This window comes from Macaca thibetana, chromosome 11 (assembly GCF_024542745.1).
Source record: "Macaca thibetana thibetana isolate TM-01 chromosome 11, ASM2454274v1, whole genome shotgun sequence".
In the NCBI taxonomy this organism is placed as follows: Eukaryota; Metazoa; Chordata; class Mammalia; order Primates; family Cercopithecidae; genus Macaca; species Macaca thibetana.
Window position 1 is genome coordinate 30,892,950 of NC_065588.1, and position 22,779 is coordinate 30,915,728.

Below are 22,779 nucleotides of genomic sequence, written 5' to 3' on the forward strand. Positions count from 1 at the left end.
GCCCCGGCTCGCTCCTCCCCCGGCCGCCCCGCCACCGCCTCCTTCCGGTGCCCCTTCCCGGCTGCAGCTGGCCGCCTGCGCCTATGGGGTGTTAGTTCCGGGCCCAGCTTGGGCTGGTGGGGTAGGTCGGGAGAGGGCGCGGTCTCACAGCCTTTGCGCAGATTGCGGGGCACCAGGTGGGGGCCCAGGCGACGCCGAACGCAGGCAGAGCGGAAACCGCGCAGCCCCGCTGGACCTCGCTGATTGCCGGCTGCACCGGTGGGTTCGCGACCTTGAACAGGTGACTCCAATAGCTCCAGGAGGGCAGCGCGCCCTTGGCGGAACTGCCAGATAAGCCGAGCTTGAGGCTGTCCTAGCCCAGTGGGCAATCGTGAAATGCAGAGGCACCTTTGCCTCTCAGATAGCATCTTTCATAGTAGGATGGGGAATAAACACCGTTTCCTTACAGGAGAATCAGCCTGTAAGAGCAGAATGCCCCAAATCGACATTGCCATAAAAACGGAGTAGGTGACTTCGCAACCTGCAATAATAGGATTGAGTTTATTTAAGCTGTATTATTTGTTCATGTGAAACACATTTATTGACTGGCACGCAGAGAAAGCTGTAAAAAAATTTTGTAAGATTACATAAAATTAAGAGAAAAGTCTGCAAACACATAAAAGTTTATTAAGGAAAGGAAGGTCTGAGACCAAACAAGAAAAGCACACACACACAGACACACTCAGCAATACTTTGCCACAACATGTGTTTAGTTATTACACCAAGTGGAGTTTTTTAGGTCCTGTCTGTCCCTGACGCTCTGATAAAAAATATTGAGACTAGCAAGAGAACAAAGAAAATTCAGAAGAATAATCAAGGAAACAAAGGTCTAGTTTTAAAAGCCTTGGTCAACTTCACACAAAATTAATTTTAACATTAATACATTTTTTGGCATCTATTATCTGTGTTCTTTTCAGTCCCTGGTGACATAACGTACCTTAATGTTGCATTTTAACTTTGAATCTGTGAATCCCGTATGTGTTCTCAAGAGTCAGATAAATACTAGATTTTCTCTTTTACTCATTGTTTATAACCAGAGAAAGAGCAGAAGATGCTGAACATGAGGAGAGGAAGGCTGTGCCTTCACCTTTGATGACACAAAAAACAGTGGCCATAATAAGAAAAAATGTGAAGGACACACTGTTGGATCAATGAGTTGACACAAAGTTACAGCACAACCTGAGTTGTAGCCCAAGCTAATGATGAATCTAAAAACCGTATTTCAGTCAAATTAGTCATGAAATGTTTGCCTTCTAATCGGCCAGGCAAAAAGGAGGCTATAAATTTTAAATTTTCTACTAAATGGATATTCTCCTAAATGAATAAATCTATACAGATTTACTTCTCAATAAGGATTATAAAAATGGATCACGAAAGAATGCAAAAGCAAAAGTAATTAAATTTCAAGTCCAGTAAGGTACAGTCTGTATATGTATGGCGTGACATTTATAGGAGAACATACCACAGTAGATACTCCTGAAGCAATGGCTTCTGAACAAGTTACAGAGATGATTCAGATAAAAGCTTTTCTGCTAGAGGAGATCTTTAAAGTCAGTAAGTCTGGCTTACTTTGAAAGCACATGTCCCCAAAACTTTTATTTGTCAGGAGTTTGGTTTATTTTCCCCTCTCTCACTCCCTATTTTCTATAACACCGTGACTTTTCTTGCCAACTGTGAGGCAGTATTTGTGGCATGCCACCTCCAAGCTTAGCAGGGAATAACTATATTTGAAATATAAAAAGTGTTGTCTCAAATCATTGATAGAAGAATACATTCATTCATTCATTCATTCAACAGATACTTAGCACTTGCTATGTAGTAGGTGATAAGGCTATAATGGTGACTGAGACAATATAGCTTCTGCCTTCATGGAGCTGAGTGGGGGAATTCAGTAAAAGCTATAGATGTAAATGGCAAAAACGACTAAATCAAAAAACCCGAAAGACAAAAATACTAAAGACTTTTATAATGGATGGTTCAATTTCTACAAAAACAGCAAGACTTTACATCCTTTGAAAATGTGAAGCTCTTAAATATGCACTGTCTGACAAATGTTCAATTGCTGCAGGATGGTTATGCTGTAGTCACTTAAAATTCATATAGCTTCATATTGTTGAAACTGGAAAGATCAATCCACCTAAGGATGTGAAACCTGGTAGCGTATTAGTAGAGATATGAGAAATTCTCTTAGACATATTGTTGTGGGTGATAGAAGTCTGTTTCTTATTGGCTCTACAAGACTTTGTGGATAATTGCCACCGAGACAGAGGGAGAAAGTCACCAAGAAAAATAACAATAAGGCCAAGAAAGAAAAAGACAGGGAATAGTAACATAAGGTTGTTAAAAATGTAGTACTTTCGGCCAGGCATGGTGGCTTAGGCCTGTAATCGCAGCACTTTGGGAGACCGAGGCGGGCACATCACCTGAAATCAGGAGTTCAAGACCAGCCTGGCCAACATGGCGAAACCCCATCTCTACTAAAACTACAAAAATCAGCCGGACGTGGTAGTGCACCCCAGTAGTCCCAGGTACTTGGGACGCTGAGACAGAAGAATCACTTGAACCCAGGAGGCGAAGGTTGCAGTGAGCCAAGATTGCGCCACTGCACTCCAGCCTGGATGACAAGAGCGAAACTCTCTCTCTCAAAAAAAAAAAATATATATATACACACACATATACACACACACACACACACATATATAAAGTATTGTCACATACTTGCTGATTCATAGAGTATCTATTCAAATATTTGAGAAGAGAAGCTTTTTATGAAAGTAAAGAACTGAGAAATGTAGACCTCAGGTAGGAAAAGAAAACTTGCCATAATAGTTTAGAGTATTTTTAGAGAAATATCTGGTTTGTAAGATTAATATTTTGGTAGGCTTATTTTTTCATAAAATTATAATTATACATTCCTATTGGTTTTGTTGATACTGTTTTTCTGATATTGAAATTAATGCATTAATAGTGCTCCACCATTAAGTACCTTTGAAATAAAAGCTCTTTAGAGGAGGAATAATCAGCGTAGAACTTGTGAATGTGTTTCATTAAATCAATAATATCAAGCCCATAAAAATACGATTTCTGTCCAACTTTGAAGTATTGTAAAGTGTCAACAGCATGGGCTTTGGAGCCAGACACACATGGACTGGACTCTTATTCCTGCCCCTTACTAGCTGAATGCTCTTGGGCAAGGTACTGAAATTCTGTGGGCTTCAGTTTTTTCAGCTGTAAAACAGCTGATAATAAAACAGACATAATATTACCTATTAACCGCATTGTTAAGGATTTCATTTTGTTTCTGTAAAAGCATGTGTCTAGAGACTAGGTCATGAAAACGTATCCTCCACTGAGATACCTGTATTTACTGCTTTTCCCACAGTACGAAGCCCAGCATTTCTCCTAGTAGCCAAGGAGAACTAGAGAACTGTGGAATTTATGACTCAGGAATCCCACTCCCACTTATTTGAAAGATAAGGTATATAAAGCTGCTGGAAATTTGTGAGTTTTCCAAGACCTAAAGAATCTAGGTCTCCTGCCCTCTAGTGCAACATGCACTCCAGGCTGCTTCATGCCTTTCCCTTGCTGCTTCCTTGCACTAAACAAAGTATAGAAATAGGCAATTACACTTGAAGAATTGAAACCAAAAGAATAAGTAATTCAGTGTTACAGTGTCTTCAAAGGAATTCATTCAGGAAGACATTTTTAAATATTCATATATTTTGATCCAGTAACCTTTATTTTAGGAGTCTCCCCAATCAAAATAATCAGAGATGCAAACAATCATTTATTTATGAAAATGTTAGGCACCACATTTTTTTAAGTGGTGGGAAATTGTAAACAACAATCTAGACATTCAACAATAGAGAAATGGCTAAATAATGTGACTCTAAACCTTGAATTTTAATTCAAGTATACAAATCATCTTTTCAAAGAATATTCAATGACATCATATTATATGAAGTGAAAAAAGCACAGGATAAAACACGGTATAAAACATTTAGTAAGATTGTGATTTTGTAAAATATTTCATTTTAAATATGCATGGAAAAGGCTGAAAGATGTTTTCACTTTATTTTTATAGCATACATTCAGTCTTTATACCCAACCAGAAAAAGTATTTTCCCAAAAACATGAAAACTGCCCTCTCCATAGATTACCATTATTAACTTTTTGCTTATATTCTTCTAGACTTATTTCCAAGAAAATATCAATATAATTTTTTACAAAAATACTAAACATTTTGCAATTCTGCTATTTTGACTTAAAATATAGTGAGCATCTTTTTATTAAAGTAAACTTGGTGCAATGACTCACAACTGTAATCCCAGCACCTTGGGAGGCAAAGGCGGGCAGGTCACGAGATCAGGAGATCAAGACCATCCTGGCTAACAGTGCAACCCCGTCTCTACTAAAAATACAAAATATTAGCCGGGCATGGTGGCGGGCACCTGTAGTCCCAGCTACTCGGGAGGCTGAGGCAGGAGAATGGTGTGAAACCAGGAGGCAGAGCTTGCAATGAGCCGAAATCGCGCCACTGCACTCCAGTCTGGGCAACAGAGCAAGACTCTGTCTCAAAATAAATAAATAAATAAATAAAAATAAAATAAAATGAACTTTAACTTTGGATTAGCTTTGGAAGGTAGAATTTCATATTATTTTAATTATATTCTTTTTACTTTCTGTGAACAAGTTAGAACTAACATTAACAGAAATGTTAGTTATACAAATAGGAATCACAGCAATATTATACACCAGTAACTATTTGAATGAATGGTAATTACATAATTATTATTCTTGTACAAGGACAAGAATCCTAAGTGAAACACAAAAAAGTGACTCTAAAAAGAAAGCCTAAAGTGGTACAAGTTATTTTGTGACTTGAAAAAATACTTCTTATTCACCATGACTTTGTTAGCCCAGAATTTTTCACATAAATGATTTACTCATTTTTAATAAACAATATGTCCTTAAAAAGTTCATTTCTGAGATATGGCATCAAAAGTACAAGCAACAAAGGAAAACATAGATAAGTTGGACTTCATCAGAATTGAAAACTTTTGTGATTCAAAGGACACTATCAAGAAAGTGAAAAGACAGCCCACAAAGTTGGAGAAAATATTTGTAAATTATACATAAGGTACTTGTACAAAAATATATAAAGAACTCTCTTACAACTAATTAATAAAAAGACAGCCCAATTAAAAAATATGCAAAGAATATGATTAGGCATTTCTCCAAACAAGAGATAAAAGTGACCAATAAGTACATGAAAAGATGCTCAACATCAGTAGTCATCAGGGGAATGTAAATCAAAACCACAATGAGATATCATTTCACACCTACATAGGTGATCATAATAAGAAAAGATAATAACAAGGGTTGACGAGGACGTGGAAAAATTGGTTGGAATCCTCATACATTGCTGATGGGAGTGTAAAATGATGTAGCTGCTTTGGAAGACAGTCTGGCGGTTCTTCAGTTAAACATACTGTTACCATATGACCCAGCAATTCCATACCTAGGTATACTCCCAAGAGAAATGAAAACACATATGCACACAAAAGCTTGAACACAAATTTTCATAGCAGCATTATCCAAATCACCAAAAAGTAGAAACAACCAGGCCGGACACAGTGACTCACACCTGTAATCCCAGCACTTTGAGAGGTTAAGGCAAGTAGATCACGAGGTCAGGAGTTCAAGACCAGCCTGGCCAAGATGCTGAAACCCCGTCTCTACTAAAAAAAATATATATATATACAAAAAATTAGCCGGGCCCGTGGTGGTGGGCGCCTGTAATCCCAGCCACCTAGGAGGTTGAGGCAGAGAATTGCTTAAACCTGGGAGGCAGAGGTTGCAGTGAGCCGAGATTGCACTCCAGCCTGGGTAACAGAGCAAGACTCGTTTAAAAATAGATAAATAAATAAATAAAGTAATAAAGTAGAACCAAAATGTCCCATCTACTAATAAATGCTTAAATACAATGTGTTATATCTGTACAATTGAATATTATTCAGCCATTAAAAGGAATGAAGTACTGATACAGCATGTATGAAATTTAGAAACATTATACTAAGCAATGCCAGGCACGGTGGCTCACATCTGTAATCCCAGCACTTTGGGAGGCCGAGGCAGGTGAATCACTTGAGGTCAGGACTTGGAGACCAGCCTGGCCAATGTGGTGAAACCTCATCTCTACTAAAAATACAAAAAGTAGCCAGGCGTGGTGGTGGGCGCCTGGAATCTCAGCTATGGGGGAGGCTGAGGCAGGAGAATCACTTGAACCTGGGAAGTGGAGGTTGCAGTGAGCCAGGATCACGCCACTGCACTCCAGCCTGGGCAACAGTGAGACTCCATCTCAAAAAAAAAAAAAAAAAAGAAGCCAGCACAAAAGACCACATACTATATTATTCCATTTATATGAAATGTCCAGAATAGGCAATGTATAGAGACAGAACATGGATAACTGGTTATCTAGGACTTGGGGGAGTGTTGCAGGAAAATGGAGAGTGACTGCTAATGCATACAGGACAGGGTTTCATTGTGGGGCAATGAAAATGTTGTAAAGTTGATATAATGATTGCACAATTCTGTGAGTATACTAAAAACCATTAAATTGTATACTTTAAATGGGTGAATTGTATGGTGGTGTGGGTTGATTTGTATCCACTAAAAAGATATGTTAAAGTCCTACCCCTGTACCTTGAATATCACCTTATTTAGAAATGGGATATTTGCAGATGTGATCAAGTTAAGATAAGGCCATACTGTATTAGGATGGACACCTAAAACCAAGGACTGGTGTCCTCATAAGAAGAGAGAGATTCGGGGCCAGGTGCAATGGCTCAGGCCTGTAATCCCAGCACTTTGGGAGGCTGAGGCAGGCAGATCACGAGGTCAGGAGATGGAGACCATCCTGGCTAACATGGTGAAAACCCGTCTCTACTAAAAATACAAAAACTTAGCTGGGCTTGGTGGCGGGCACCTGTAGTCCCAGCTGCTGGGGAGGCTGAGGCAGGAGAATGGTGTGAACCCGGGAGGCGGAGCTTGCAGTGAGCCGACATCGCGCCACTGCACTCCAGCCTGGGCGACAGAGTGAGACTCTGGCTTAAAAAAGAGAGAGAAGAGAGAGATTTGAAGACACGGAGGAGACACAGGGAAGAAGGCCATGTGATGACAGAGACAGTAAAGCAATTTAGTTAGCGAGCCAAAGAACACCAAGGAGTGCTGACAACCACCAGGACATAGAAAGGAGGGAAAAGATTCTTCCCCAGAGCCTTCAGGAGCGTCCCCCTGCCGACATCTTGATTTTGGATGGCCAGTCTTCCAGCACTGTGAGAAAATAAATATTTTCAATAAAATAAAACAATATTCTGTAAATTATGTAAATGTAAAATAAAACAAAATTCTGTAAATATTCAATAAAATAAAACGATATTCAATAAAACAAATTCTGTTGTTTTAATCCACCCAGTTTGTGGTAATTTGTAGCCATATAAAACTAATATATATGGTGTGATACAGTATGTGAATTATATACTAATAAAACTTTCTTTTAAGGGCTCTGGGTTTATTTTTGTTTTAAAGTGGAGATGTGTACACTCATGGCAGAGAGCATTGGAAGTCTAGAAGGCAAAAGGCGAAAAGGAGACTCTATTCATGCCGACTTCTGCTGGGCAGAAGCAGGAGTGAGGGGAAGGCATAGACCAGAGCCCTTACTGGGGTTCTGCAGCAAATGCAAGGCAGAGCAGGGGAAACAGTTTAGGATTTGACTAGTTTGAATAATTCCAATAGGCTTTGGGCTATAGAGGTGATCTCTAGTTGCCTGATACCTGGCCTTGTGATGATTTAGGGCAGGGCAAACAGTGGCTTGGTATGTGAGAATTAGATAAGAAGGTATGTGGAGCCACAACCTTGATCAGGTGGTCTGCACATGAGTTCCCAGGACGCCGACTTACAGAACAGAGGTAAATATGATTTGGTCCTGTGATAAGTGGATACCAAATAGACATACAGAATCTTTAAAAATGCAGTTAAAACTGATAGCCTGATACCATTTACCTTCAGACTGAGTCCCCTACCTACCCAAGTACATTGCCTGACAAGTTAACAGCTGAATACTATTCCCTGATTGGTGCTTTGGCCCTGGGAACTAAACTTTGGTTCCTTCTCTATCCAGTCATTCTCTCTCCCTTTAGACTCTCTGAAACTCTGCATCCCACCCAACTGCCTATCCATCCCAACAGGTCTGATCACCTATTCAGTGAAAGATTATAACAAAATTTAGCAGCTCCCAACTGCCCCCAAGATACAATGTTCTTTGTAAATTGTTTACATTTTATTTTTGAGTAGCTAATGGAATATAGTTGCTATACGGAAGGAAAAGTATCCCCTCACTCTTGTCCTCAGTTCCCTTCCTCCAAGTTAACAAGTATTAACTATCTTTGGTGGGACTTTCCATAGATTTTATGCACATATAACATATATTCTCCCACCACCATCACCATTTTTTAAAAAATTTTATTTATTTATTTATTTATTTATTTATTTATTTATTGAGAGAGAGTCTCGCTCTGTCACCCAGGCTGGAGTGCAGTGGCGCAATCTCGGCTCACTGCGAGCTCCGCCTCCGGGGTTCATGCCATTCTCCTGCCTCAACCTCCCGAGTTGCTGGGACTACAGGTGCCCACCACCATGCCCAGCTAATTTTTGTATTTTCAGTAGAGACGGGGTTTCACCATGTTAGCCAGGATGGTCTCGATCTCCTGACTTCATGATCCGCCCGCCTCGGCCTCCCAAAGTGCTGGGATTACAGGCATGAGCCACCGCGCCCGGCCCACCATCACCGTTTTTTTAATCCAGATGTGTTCACATACAAACACTGCTCCATCTTGCTTTTTTCTCCTAACAGTATATCTTTGCAATCAACCATATACCATTATACAAGGAGCTTCCTCATTCTTTCAAACAAGCATAGTATTGCATTTAAATGTATCATAAATTATTTAATGGACACAATGTAAGTTATTCAGGAAATGAATACCCTGAAAGCCCTGACTTGATCTCTAGGCAATCTATGCATGTAACAAAATTTTACTTGGAACTCATAAATTTATACAAAAAAATAAAGGTACCATAATTTAACCAGTCCTCTAGTGAAAAATATTAAGGATATTTCCAACCTTTTGCCTTACAGTGATGCAATTAATAACCTTATTCATACATCATTTTGCACATTTATGAATATATCTGTAGGAGAAAACCTTCAAAGCAGTATTACTGAATCAACTGTGCTTTTGATAGGTGTTTCCAAATTGATTTCCATAGAAGTAACCACATTTAAACGCCCATCAGCAACATATGCAACCTATTTATCCTCCCCATCATTAACACAGCATGTGTAGCAAGTGCTGCCATGCCCAGCTTACATTCCTCAGACCTGTCAGTGTGTTTCTGTGACTTCCAACTGTCAATATCTGCTCAGTCTCTGTGCCTGAGAGTCCCATCTCTGTGCCTGAGAGTCCCCCTCCCAACTGAACAAGGAGTCTTATGGGATTATAGGAAGATCAAAAGCACAGAAAATGAACACCAGTACCCTCAACCCCCCACCACCACCACCACCATACACACAAGGCACAAGGAGCAGCATTTACCCCTGACTTTTCAGCTCCATCATCCCTCTAGTGGGATAATTCTGAGGTTTGTATGTTACATTACCTCCTAGGGTTTTTCCACAAGGTAGCTGGTAAATAAAGTACCTTCATTGGCTGCCTTACCTTTTCTATGGTACTTCCCTACTTCTCTTTCCAGTATCCCCTCCCAGCTGCCCCATCGGAATTGCCCTCCTAGGATTCTTTTTATTTGTGATTAGTATCAGGCAGCAAAAGTAGAGGTCAGCAACGTTTACCTTCCAAAGATAATTGAGCTCCTTATTTGATCTGAGTGTTCCTACATCTGTTTCATCTTCTTCATAATGTTGATATTTTTCGGGCTATTGGAAACTAGTCTCTTTAAGACCATGCAACATTAATTAAAGCTTTAAAGCAGATGTCTGTGCCAGAAAAAATTCAGCAAATTACTTTTAAAATAAGAATTTTTCCCTTAATCTCAGCAGGAATCCTGAGAGCATGCATATTATTCATGTAGGTTGGCACTGAAATTATCTTGGGGCCATGGAGAAGAAAGGAAAATAAACAACATGTTGATTTTCATAGGGAATTTTAAAAGATGTATACTTTTAAAGGCTTCGTAATGTTTCTTTCAAAATGTCTAACAATAAGTAAAACAACAGGGGGGAAAAAGACTAAATGGAACTTCACTTAAATGTTAAATGTTTCACTATTGAGGCAAATTATTTTTTTCTAGGAGAGACAGTTACCTTCAGATGCAGATAAGCAAAACCACTAGCTAATAAGTCAGCTTCTTAGAGCTTTAGTTTTATTTCCTCTGAAATGAGACTATAATTCATAGGAGTGTTTTGATGATTAAATGAGCTAATAGATGTAAAGTACTTAGCACATTGCCTGTCATAATACTCAGTAATTGGTCCTTATTCTTACAAAAACAGTTTCCACTCATGTGCCATTATCTACTCTAAAAGTAGCCAGGGAAGAATACATCGCATGGAAGGATTAGGACAGCCTAGGGAAAGGAAGTAGGGCACTACATAAAGGATTCATAAGACAAAACCCCCACATCTCAGGATGGCACAAATCAAGAAGACAGCATAATCTCTTTCCCCATGCTTTGCATTGTTTGGGCTACCCAGACTTCTATAAACGTGTACAGGGGGCATCACAGAAGTTACTACATAGAAGGGTAGTCTGGCTTAATGCAAATGCTAGAGTAGACACATTTTCTCTAAGATCATTGCTTTTGCTATGCCTACCTGACACTATAACTATTAATGTTACCAATTCTAAAAACATGATTTAGAGTTGCAGCAACAATGCCTCTTCTTCAGAGCAGCCTGTGCAATAGTTGTTTATTTGTTTAAAGCAAGATTTGCAGGTAGGAGGTAGAGGGCAGGCAATGAGAGTTGGTATAGAGAGGATGTACTGGACATATCATGGTGTCTATAATGGCATAGTAGAAAAAGAACAGGACAAAGAACCAGGCAGGCAGGGTTCTAATTCTAGCTCTTCCAGTGACAGTTTGTGAACTTGGGCAAACTACTAAAATTTGTCTGTGAACAGTCCCCCAGTAAACTGTCAGCAAGTGCTATCAACTCTACCTCGAAAGCATATCCCAATTCTGTCCACTTCTCTCTCCATCGAAGCCAGGCCACTGTTTCCTCTCTACAGCAACAGCCTCCTATGGATTTCTTGCTTCCCTGCTGACCTCACTACAATTTCTCTTAGACACTGAAGCAGAGGGATAGTTAAGAATTTAAAATATTATATAATCTCCTGCTCGGGTCTCCTAATGATTCTCTACCTCACTTAGAAAAAACAAGTTCATACTATAGTGCTTAAGATGATGTTCATGATATAAACCCTCCCCCAACCTCCACCTCTGTTTCCTCATTGTGGCTGACAGCCCGTAACGTGGTTCCCATGATCCCCACCTCCAGGTATTCATCCCAGGATAATTCCTTTCCCTTGAGTGGGCAGGACCTGGACATGTTTTTAACCAACAGAATACAGCCAGGGTGATGGGCCATCACCTCTGTGATAACTTTACACAAGACTATAACCTCTCTTGCTGGGAAACTCTCTCTCTCGCTGGTGTTGAGGAAGCAAGCAGCCATGAGGGGAAGGCCCCCACAGCAAGGAACTGAGGGCAGCTTCCAGCCAACAGCCAGCAAGAGGTTGAGGCCCTCCAGCCAAGAGCCTGCAAAAAATTGAATTCTGCCAAAAACTGCTTGAGCTTGGAAGCAGATTCACAGATGGGCCTCCCATGAGAACCCTACCTTGGCCAATACCCTGATTGCAGCTTTGCAGAGGACCCAGCTAAACTGTGCCAGTCTGCTACATTTGTGGTAATATTGTTATATAACAACAGATAACCAATGCACTTCTCTTCCATTACACTCCTTCTCATCCCTACACTGGACCTTCTTGCTGCTCTCCCATGTGTCAAGGCTATTCCCTCCTCAGGGTCATTGCACTTACCGTGTCCTCTGCCTAGGAGGCTTTTAACCCAGCTCTTTACCTAGCTGACCTTTTCTTGTCATTCAAGATCTTAGCTCTAGTGTTTATTCTTATCTAACTAATCTAAATAGCCATTCTGACACTGGCACATCACAATGTTTTCGTTCTCTGCATAGGACAATTACCCCCAAAAAAAGTCTTTGTTCTGTTTCTTTAGAAAGTGAGCTATTTGAGAGCAAGGACCTTGTCTATCTTGTTTCCTACTATGTGCCTAGAAGCTAAAATAGTAGCTGGTACTATAGTAACATTCAATAAATACTTGTTAATTATCATTGAATGAATATTGGGCAGTATTTAAGCTCCTTCCCGTGCTCAAATAGTCTCAGGTCCATAGTCTCAGGTCACATATGTCCCAAGGGGACATATGCAAAGATGTGCATTGTAACAATATTTATGGTACAGTAAATAGAAGATAATCTTGGTGTCCATCACTGGAAGAGTAGATTAGCAATAGATCAGATTTGCACATTGCAGCATGGCTGAACTTAAAGCATAATGCCCAAGACTAAGATGTATATGGTGCACATTTTTGTAAAACAAAAATCCACATGCATACAAAGATACCTGTTTTGTAAGAACTATATAAAGAAACAAGCAAAAAACCACATTAAAAAGACTAGAATGTTTGCCTATAGGAGAGGAAGGAGACGCAAGTGGGAAATGGGATTAATAGGGAATAACTAAAACAAGAGAAGGACCTTGCTTAGTCTAATGATGATAATGTGCTAGGAATCGAGCTGTGTGATTAATTCAATATTTTCATCAGAGAGCCAAAATTAAGGCAAAGCAACATTGTGTGATTCAGAGATCATAGGCAATATCCAAAGGTGTCATCGGCTTAAAGATTAAAAAAAGTTGGATTAAATACTGGAACATGACCTGCACTGGGAGTCTAACATCATTCTTCACTCCTACCCTTCCCTCGCGTCCTTATGGAACTGAGGGCCTGGGGGCTTCCAAATTTTCTCTCAGTTTAGTCTCCACCCATCTTAGGTTTCCATCATGATTAGACTTAAGCTTAATTTTCTTGACACTGCTTCTTCACAGCTGTGCTCTTGCCATGCTCTTGCAGGACGTATACAATGTATGGTTATCTCTCTTTTTGTGATGTTAGACCTATTAAGGACCAGTGCCACCAGTCTTTATGTCAATGCCTCTCTAGTCATTTTGCTTATCTGAGGCTAATTTTCTACTTCATTCCTCAGGAAGAGTTCGTGGGAGCAATATTCCCTGAGATCCTAAATGTCTATAACGATTTATCTGTAGACTTCAGGCTTGAAAGTCAACTAAGCACAATATATAATTTCTTGGCTCATATTATCATTGCTAACACATATCTTTCAGACTTTTATGTTACAGCTTATACCTTTCTACACTGGAATGTTCTTTCCACTCATCACCTGTCAAACTCTATTCATCCACTTATACCCCGTTGTGGCTTTCTACTACTATGACACATTTCCTATCTCCTCCTGACAGGGTTAAGTTCTACTTTCACAAGTCTTCTTATGCAGCTTTATATATTTCTCTATGGTATTAATCCATATTACATAGCTACAATTCGTTAAGCACTTACTAGGAAGTTCGCCTAGTTTTCTAGGCAAACAAAATCTCATCTAATCTTGTTTTCTAGGCAAACAAATGAAATACATCAGTGTCACTTTTTTCTCTGGAGACAACATTTAATTTTGAATCACTCTATCATCCCTAAACTCTAGCCCAGTTGTCTATATCTCAGTACATTTAAGTTCTTCAGGTATAGTAGGAATATCATTTTCCTGGACCTACCTCTCCCAAAGCTTTCTAACCTGCACCAATCTGGACTGCTGGCTCTCTAGCGCTGCTGCCTAGCCATTGTCTGAGATCTACCTTCACCCTCATCCTGGGGGTTCCCGTTGTCTCTTTTTTTTGTAATAAATTTCCCACTTTCTAGATCTTAAGTTAATCCTTTGAGTTTCTTTTTTTGTAGCTTTCTGAAAAAAGGAAGATTGAGGTAAAATATTAGAGATTAAAACTTGCCCTATCCTCACATGTGATTTGTTTATAATTCCAAGTTAGAAATCATTTTTTTTCCTCTGACAATTTTAAAGACATTGTTCTATCGTCTCACAGTTTCCAGTGTCACCTTTGAGTAGCCAATGCCATTATGATTCTAAATCCTCGGGAAGCCTTTATGATCTTCTTTTTGTCCCCAGGATTCTGAAATTTCAAGATGAGGTACCTTGGTGCACTCAGTGGGCCCTATCAATCAGAAACTCAATTCTGAGAATTTTTTAAAAATTATTTCTCTGGTAACTTCTTATCCTCTATTTCTTTCACTCTCTCTCGCTCTTCTCGTCTCTGTCTCTCATCTGTCTCTCTCTCTATATATAGACTTAATATATATAATATATAAATACTTAATATATATTATATTAAAATACTTTATATATGGTATTGAATTATATATAGTGTTTTTTATATATACATAACTCCTGTTATTCAGATTTTATATCTCCTGAGCTGAATGCTGATTTTCTAATTTTCTTATATTGCCCTTCTATTTTCCATCTCTTTATCTTTTTGTGATAAAGATACTTTCTGAGAGATATTTCCTCATCATTAATTTTTAACCCTACATTTTTAAAAGCTTTTCAGTCATTTTTATATTTCTTAAAGCGCAATCATGAAAATACCAAATGCCAGCACGTAGTACAACGCCTGACATGTGGGAATAAGTGCTTAGTGCACAATTTTTGAAAAAACAAATGGACTTCAATCCCCAACCTGCCATTCTAACTTTAGAGATCAAAACAGCTGACAACAGGCCTCATTAATTTTCTATTGCCTTTTTGTGCTTAGAAATAATTACTACTAGTTCAGTTTTAAAAGTACTTTTTTTTTTTTTTTTTTTTTTTTTTTTTTGAGATGGAGCCTTGCTGTGTCACCCAGGCTGGAGTACAGTGGCGCGATCTCAGCTCACTGCAACCTCCGCCTCCGGGGTTCAAGCGATTCTGCCTCAGACTCCCAAGTAGCTGGGACTATAGGTGCATGACACCACACCTGGCTAATTTTTGTATTTTCAGTAGAGACGGGGTTTCACCATATTGGCCAGGCAGGTCTCAAACTCCTGACCTCGTGATCCGCCCACCTCGGCCTCACAAAGTGCTTGGATTACAGGTGTGAGCCACTGCGCCTGGCCTAAAAGTACTTTTAGCTAATATAACATGCTTTTCTATGTTGTTTACATAGACTAATTTTTCCTAAGAAGCCAATAAATTACTCACATAGCCTTATGTATGTGCTAAAACTGAACAGAAAACTGATACCTATTCTGCTCTAAATGGTGAAATAGCAAGTGAAAAAATAATGTAGCAAGAACTACGTGCTCATTGCATGTACTAAATTATTTAATACACGTGACACACTATAAATTAGTGGCTGCTGTCATCCCCATTTTATAGAAAAGGAAATTAACTGGAGGCAATGGCATGCACCTGTGATCCCAGCTACTCAGGAGACTAAGGCAGGAGGATTACTCGAGCCCAGGAGTTTGAGACCAGCCAGGCTAACATAGCAAGACCCAGTCTCAAGGCGGGGATAAGGGGTTGGGGAAGGAAGTTAAAACACAGAGAAGCTGGATTTAATATTTTGCAATTTTTTACTTCTATCAATTTTTTAATCATGATTTTTATTTTCAAGAGATCTTTTATCCTCTCCATATGCTTTTTTTTTTTTTTTTTTTTAAAGAGACAGGGTCTCACTATGTTGCCAGGCTGGACTCACACTCCTGGCTCAAGCAATCCTCCCAAGTAGCCAGGACTACAAGTGCATAACACTGAACCTGGCTTGCTTACCTATGGCTTTTAAAAAACATCTCATTTTTTCTTCATGAATGCAATAGCTTCTTTTATCTCTCTGAGATCATAACTTGTAGGTCTTAACTTTTCTGATTCCTCTATTGTCTCAGTTTCCTCCAAATTCTTTTCTGTTTGTTTTATCTCTATTTCTTCATGCTGGAAACTTTCCTCAAATGTCTGATTCTTACCTATTCATTTATATCTAAGAGTGAGGCACTAAAACCTAAAAACAAAACCTCTGTGGAGAAGTGCAATGTACTGAATTATAGACTTATTGCAGAATGATTCGGTAGGGCCCAAGCTATTCCCTAGGGAAAACCTCCCCAGAAATGTGTCAGCATCTCTAAATCTTTTTTCTAGGCATGGCCATTTTCCCCAGGAGAAATTCTCCTTCCAGTTTCATACTTTGGTGGATATTATAGATGCCAGCATTCTAAGAGCCACGGTAAGGAAGGAGGCTTTATAGTCTTACTTTGAGATATATCAATTTCCACTTATTTCCCCTACTTTCTGCAGAGCTTCCTGCCTTTCACCTATGCCTGAGTTTGAGTTTCTCAATTCAATACCTTTCCATTTTCTGCTGGGCTGGGTTACTTGTCTGCCTATGGTATGGAAAGGGATATAAGGGTCTAACTGCTTCATTCACAGATATTCAATCCATCCTTCTGTTTTCAGCCTCACTTCTCACCCCTACCTTCAGAGATGACTAATACTACCTATTCCTGAGATTTTCCAGGGTTTGAAGGCAGGGTTTTTCTTTTTTGGCTCCCCTCTCTGCAGGCAGTATTGTTTCTGCTTTCTCTGGTCTGCTAGATCAGTTAGCAATTGCAAACTGATTTGGGGGCTTCCAAAATTTAACTGGCATCTCTCAACTGTTCTTCTACCTCCTCCTGTTGTCCCCCTTCATGTTCTTTCTCTTAGATTTGTGCCTTTTAAAATCCCTTTAGTGTCATCTAGGTGAAAATTCAGGAAGGAGCAAAAGGAAATGCGAGTCTCCAGTCTTTCATGTTTAGCAAGAAACCTGTGCTTTTAACTTCTCCGTTATGCTGCCTCTATGTATAGCTTGCATGACTATTCCCCACATAGATTATGATGTTCTTGAAGGCAGAGACTTGAAAATAAAAAAAAAATTCCGACACTCTTGGGAAAAGATTAAATGTGCTGTAGTTATGGCAGCAAGTAACCACCAGAACTAGTTCCAAACTGGTTTAATGGGCTGAGCATGGTGGCTCGCACCTGTAATCCCAGCATTTTGAGAGACTGAAGTAGTAGGTTCACTTGAGCCCAGGGGTTCACGGATGCAGTGAGCTATAATTGTACACTGTACTCTAGCCTGGGCAACAGAGTAAGACCCTGTCTCAAAAAATAAACCAGAAAGGAATAAAATAAAATAATCTGGTCTACTGGATTGATGGCAACTTACCTAACTGAACACAGTTCTGAAATCTAGCCAGAAACAACCCTGTGCTTTTGAAAGCCAGCCAGTCCACAACAATCTCATCTAAACAACTGAGTTTCCCTAGCTGGCAACAACCAACCCACCCCACCTCTGAAAGTCTACCAATCCCTCAACTTCATGCTCCCCAAACTTCTATAGACAATCAGCTCCTTGCTTTACTGGAGGAGACTGTACTTCAGGCAGCATTAGATTCAGCTTTTTGTTTCAGATATTGAGTAGTAGTCTTTTTCTTTGTCAGATCTCAGCAACCACCACAGTATCTGTTGCTTGGAAGGTACTCAATGGGAAGATGGGAGAAGGTGCAGAGGGCAACTGTAAATGTATCCTAAGTGAAGGGGCCAGGGCTGTTTGCCCTACGCAGCCCTGTGGCAAGGCTAAACCAGGTACAAATTTTGCTCAACGTTCACTCTTCAATTCCAATTCATAAGCATCTTAGGTATAAGAAATGTAAACATCTGCATCCAGAAGCAAGTATGTTTGCCTGCCACCTTTCCTTCAGTATTGTTAACTGTATATAATTGTGAAAGGAAAATTTCTTGGAGCCCCAAAATCACTAAGCTAAAAGGAAAATTCAAGCTGGGAATCACTTAGGGCAAACTTGCCTCCCATTCTATTCAAAGTCATCCCTCTGCTCACTGAGTAAATGTGTATCTGATTGAGTCCTTTGGAGAGGCTAATCAAAAACTCAGAAGAATGCAACCACTTGTCTCTCACCTACCTGTGACCTGGGAACCCCCTCCCTGCTTCAAGATGCCCTGCTTTTACTTTGAGTTGTGCTGCCTTTCCAGACTGAACTAATGTTCATCTTACCTATGCTGATTGAGGTCTCATATCTCCCTAAAATGTATAAAACCAAGTTGTGCTCTGGCCACCTTGGGCACATGTCATCAGGAACTCCTGAGGCTGTGTCATGGGCATGCATCTTCAACCTTGGCAAAATAAACTTTCTAAATTAACTGAGACCTGTCTCAAATTTTGGGGGTTCACATTTGGTAACCACGGAGGGATTCTGAGTGGAGATGCCCCTGACCTTTAACAAATCTCCTCCTGGTGCTTGGTACCAGCATGAGCTAACTTTATGGCTCAAACCAACAGGACAATTTGCTGAGGTGTGAGAGCATCCCCTCCAGAGAATCCCTGATCTCCCCAAATGTGGCCCAAGATCTGAAGTTTATTTTTCCTTACAAATCCCCCCCACCGCTTTTTTTTGGAGTTCTACTTGCTCCCAACAAGGAAGGCAAGTTTTCCTGCTTCCATGACGATCCAAGGCAGGTAACTTTTTTGTGGAGTTTGAGCTCACTTCTAACAGGGAAAATGAGGTCTTTCTCCTGCTTCTGGGATAGTAGAGAGCAGTCTACAGCCTGAGACCTATCCCTAGGTAAGTAACTGAGTTGGGGTTGGTCTTGGCTAAAGTTAAGACTAACAACCAGCTAGTCTTAGTTTCTTCTTACCATTAGAGTGCTCAGTACTCATATAAGTGGCATGATCGTACAATGGCAACTGGTTGAAAGAGTTATTATCAGTAGAAAGGTATCTGGGTTACAATAAGGGATTGTGGAGACCAAGGTTTTATCATGCTACTTGAAATCTTTGCCTGCATGATAAAACTTGTACATTTTAGGGAGATATAAGGCATCAATCAATACATGTATGTATGCCAAGTAGCAGGCTTTAGAAAGAATAGACTTTAAATTTTTCTTCTTAGAATTATGGTCTGTGTTGATTTTAATGCTGGAGGGGTATAATGAGGCATGCCAACCTCCACTTCCCATCTTGGCCTGAACCAGTTTTTCAGGTTAAATTTTAGAGTGCCCTGGGAGAGGAGGGTATCCATTCAGATGGTTGCCAGGGCCTTCAAATTTTATTTTCGGTTTACAACTCTATATGGTCAACTGTTTTCTTTATCCCAGTTCAAAGAAGGGAAGGAGAATCTCCCATCAACAGATATCACATTTACAGTAGCAAAAGCAGTTCTAACAGATATAGCAAAAAATATCCTATATGGAACATAATATATTATTGGGTTAAATATTCTCCAGACAACACTTAACCACTAGGATAAGATGTGTACTTTAGAACTTAACTCTTTTCTGAGAAGCTGAATTCATTTGTCTCCAGGACACCTAACATGATGCAGCAGAAATTTCTTCTAGGAATCTAAAGGGACCATATGGAGCAAGTTATATTCAAGAAAAACAGGACTATGAGGCTTAGAGTACCAGAGAGGAGGCAACAACAATTACAAGTACAAAAAGTCCATTTGGCAAAAGAAATCTGAAGAGCACAGTGTCCTGCACCGGGCTCCGTTACAGCCTGGAGTAAGGTGAAGATGTGGGGGAAATCAGACAGCAGGGAGAATGGGGCCACTGCAGCCCCTCTGACTTTCTTTTCCTGGACTTTCTCAACATCCTTTCCTGCTCTGCTGTTGTTGCAGCTGCAGGTCCTCACTCCAGGTTGGCAGCCAGGGGCTCAGATGGAGCTGGCCCCACACCTCTGCACGTTCCCAACCTGAAAACCACTCCAGGCTCCCAGCCTTGCCTATCGGTTCCCTGAGGGTCTTGGACGCTACCCCAGCACAGGGATGTACCTTCTGCCTGGGCGCCACCAGAGGCAAGCTCCAAGGATGTAGTTTGGCACCTTCTTACAATTAATTGGTTTTGGACGACTTGGTAATTTAGAAACTGCTGAGGTGAACCTCCAATAGAGGAAGTCTAGCACGGTTCTATGCCTGACTGTGCCCCTGATTATGCCTCAAAATGCCTCTTAAGCCCCTGATGATGGGTGCTGGTTTCCCTACAAAGGCGAACATGCTTCTCAGAAGATGCTCCTCCTGCCTTCTGCATCAATGAGGGAAGTTTGGAGGACAAAGTACAGGTTACTTTTGGAACAATAGGTTCCTGTCTCCCTCTGTCCTTTTGACATATTTTCAGATGTAGAAGGGAAAGACCTAAGACACTATCCAAACCCATGGGATCTATCATCAGCTATAGGGTGTGACTTGTCACTGTAGCTGAGCCACCTGGCCTTAGCTGCATGTGTCCCAAACAACCACTTGAAAGCTACCGGTTAGAAAGAAATGTGCTTGATACTAGATGCAGCCTGTTAAATATGTTATATGAATTCTAAAAATTAAATACATAAATCTTATTTTTGGTAAATATTGTCAGTCTCTAAAAGACAGTATATATTTTAAATCTTATACTATAATTATAAATTTGTCTATTTCTCCTTATAGTTCCACCTGTATTTGATTTATGTATATTGAAAATCTGTGGTTGGTTCCATGTAAGATCTTAACTGTTATGTCTTTTTGGATAAATATTTCTTTTACCATTACAAAATGTTTTTCTTTATCTCTTTTAGTCTTTTTCATCTGTAGTACTACATCTGTTATTATTACATCTGTATTACTACATCTGTTATTATCACATCTGTTATTACTCGCTTGATATTTGTTTTTTAAAATATATCTTTTATCTCACCTTTGGGCATCATTAGAAAATGGCTTAATATTTTCCGTTTTAGACCTATTGTTAATCCTTTATAATGAACTATGAGGAAGAAAAAAAATTTTTTTTTTTTGAAACGGAGTCTCGTTCTATTGCCTAGGCTGGAGTGCAGTGGCGCGATTTCCACTCACTGCAAGCTCCGCCACCTCCCAGGTTCACGTCATTATCCTGCCTCAGCCTCCCAAGAAGCTGGGACTGCAGGCGCCTGCCACCACGCCTGGTTAATTTTTTTGTATTTTTAGTAGAGACGGGGTTTCACCATGTTTGCCAGGATGGTCTCTGTCTCCTGACCTCGTGATCCGCCCGCCTCAGCCTCCCAAAGTGCTGGGATTACAAGCGTGAGCCATCGTGCCCAGCCGAGGAAGAAAATTTTAAGGCACCAAAATGTTGGGGTACCAAGAGAAAGAACCAGTCAGAGTATTTGTTCTTCCCTTTATTTTCAATTATCTTAACCAATGCTAGAGGTTCCTCAAAATGTTAAAAATGGAACTATCTTATGACCCAACATTTCTACTCCTAGGTATGTACCCCAAGAGAAATGAAAACATGCATCCACACAGACACTTGTACACAAATGTTTATAAGAGCATTACTCATGATAGCCTAAAGTTAGAAACAAAAAATGTCCATCAACAAATGCATGGATAAACAAACCATGGTATATACATACAGTGGAATATAATTTAGCCACTAAAAAGAATGAAGTACTGATACATCCTACGACTTGGATGAACCTCAAAAACATTGCACTAAGTGAAAGAAGCCAGACACAAAAGGTCACATATTGAATGATTCCTTTTGTATGACGTATCCAGAATAGGCAAATCCTATAATAAAAACAAAAAGCAGATTAGTGATAAACTGGGAATGAGGGGAGGGGACAATGGAGAGTGAGTATTTAATGGTACGGATGTTTTAGGGGGTGATAAAAAGTTATGTAACTCCAAAGAAGTAGTTGTACAACATTGCAGATATACTAAGTACCACTAAATTGTATACTTTAAAGTAGCTAACTGCATGTTATATTAATTTCACCTCAATAAGAAATAAAATCACCCTCTGCTAGTAAGATGGATTAATTTTCGCAAACTGGTAAGCAGTTCTGATCTTATGTTTTTTTGTTTGTTTGTTTGTCTGTTTGTTTGTTTGTTTGTTTTTGGAATTGAGATGGAGTCTCACTCTGTTGCCCAGGCTGGAGTACAGTGGCATGATCTCGGCTCACTGCAACCTCCACCTCATAGATTCAAGCAATTCTCCCACCTCAGTCTCCTGAGTAGCTGGGATTACAGGCGCACTCCACCATACCTGGCTAATTTTTTTTATTTTTAGTAGAGACGGGGTTTTGCCATATTGGCCAGGCTGGTCTCAAACTCCTGACCTCAGGTGATCCACCTGCCTCAGCCTCCCAAAGTGCTGGGATTACAGGCATGAGCCACCACACACAGCCAGATCTTATTACCTTGGCAGTGAAAGAGGATCTTTTCCTGCAATTTACAGCCAAACCTGTGGGTATAACCAAGGGGTTATAGAAATACCTGTTATACCTGTGGGTATAACAGCAACATTAAATAACAGTAATAATAATTCCTGGATAGAGACAGAGTTCACTTAGATATTTGGCAAAATTTGCCATGTTCTTATCTCATCTCATGATATACATGATTTATTTCTAGAAGGAACTACAGGTCTTATTGGCTGTGATATATCGTAGCTTGTTTTTCCAGGCTCAGTTGATCTTAATTTTTCCCAAATGACTTTAGACATATAGTCACTGCTCT

General features: G+C 39.9%; 1 long non-coding RNA gene across 1 annotated transcript; it reads left to right on the top strand.

Moving 5' to 3' along the window:
- Nucleotides 1-79: 79 nt before the first annotated feature.
- Nucleotides 80-20,973, top strand: LOC126931816 (uncharacterized). The gene is made up of 2 exons (XR_007717935.1): nt 80-280; nt 19,611-20,973. It is a non-coding gene; the product is annotated as an uncharacterized LOC126931816 (long non-coding RNA).
- Nucleotides 20,974-22,779: the final 1,806 nt, after the last annotated feature.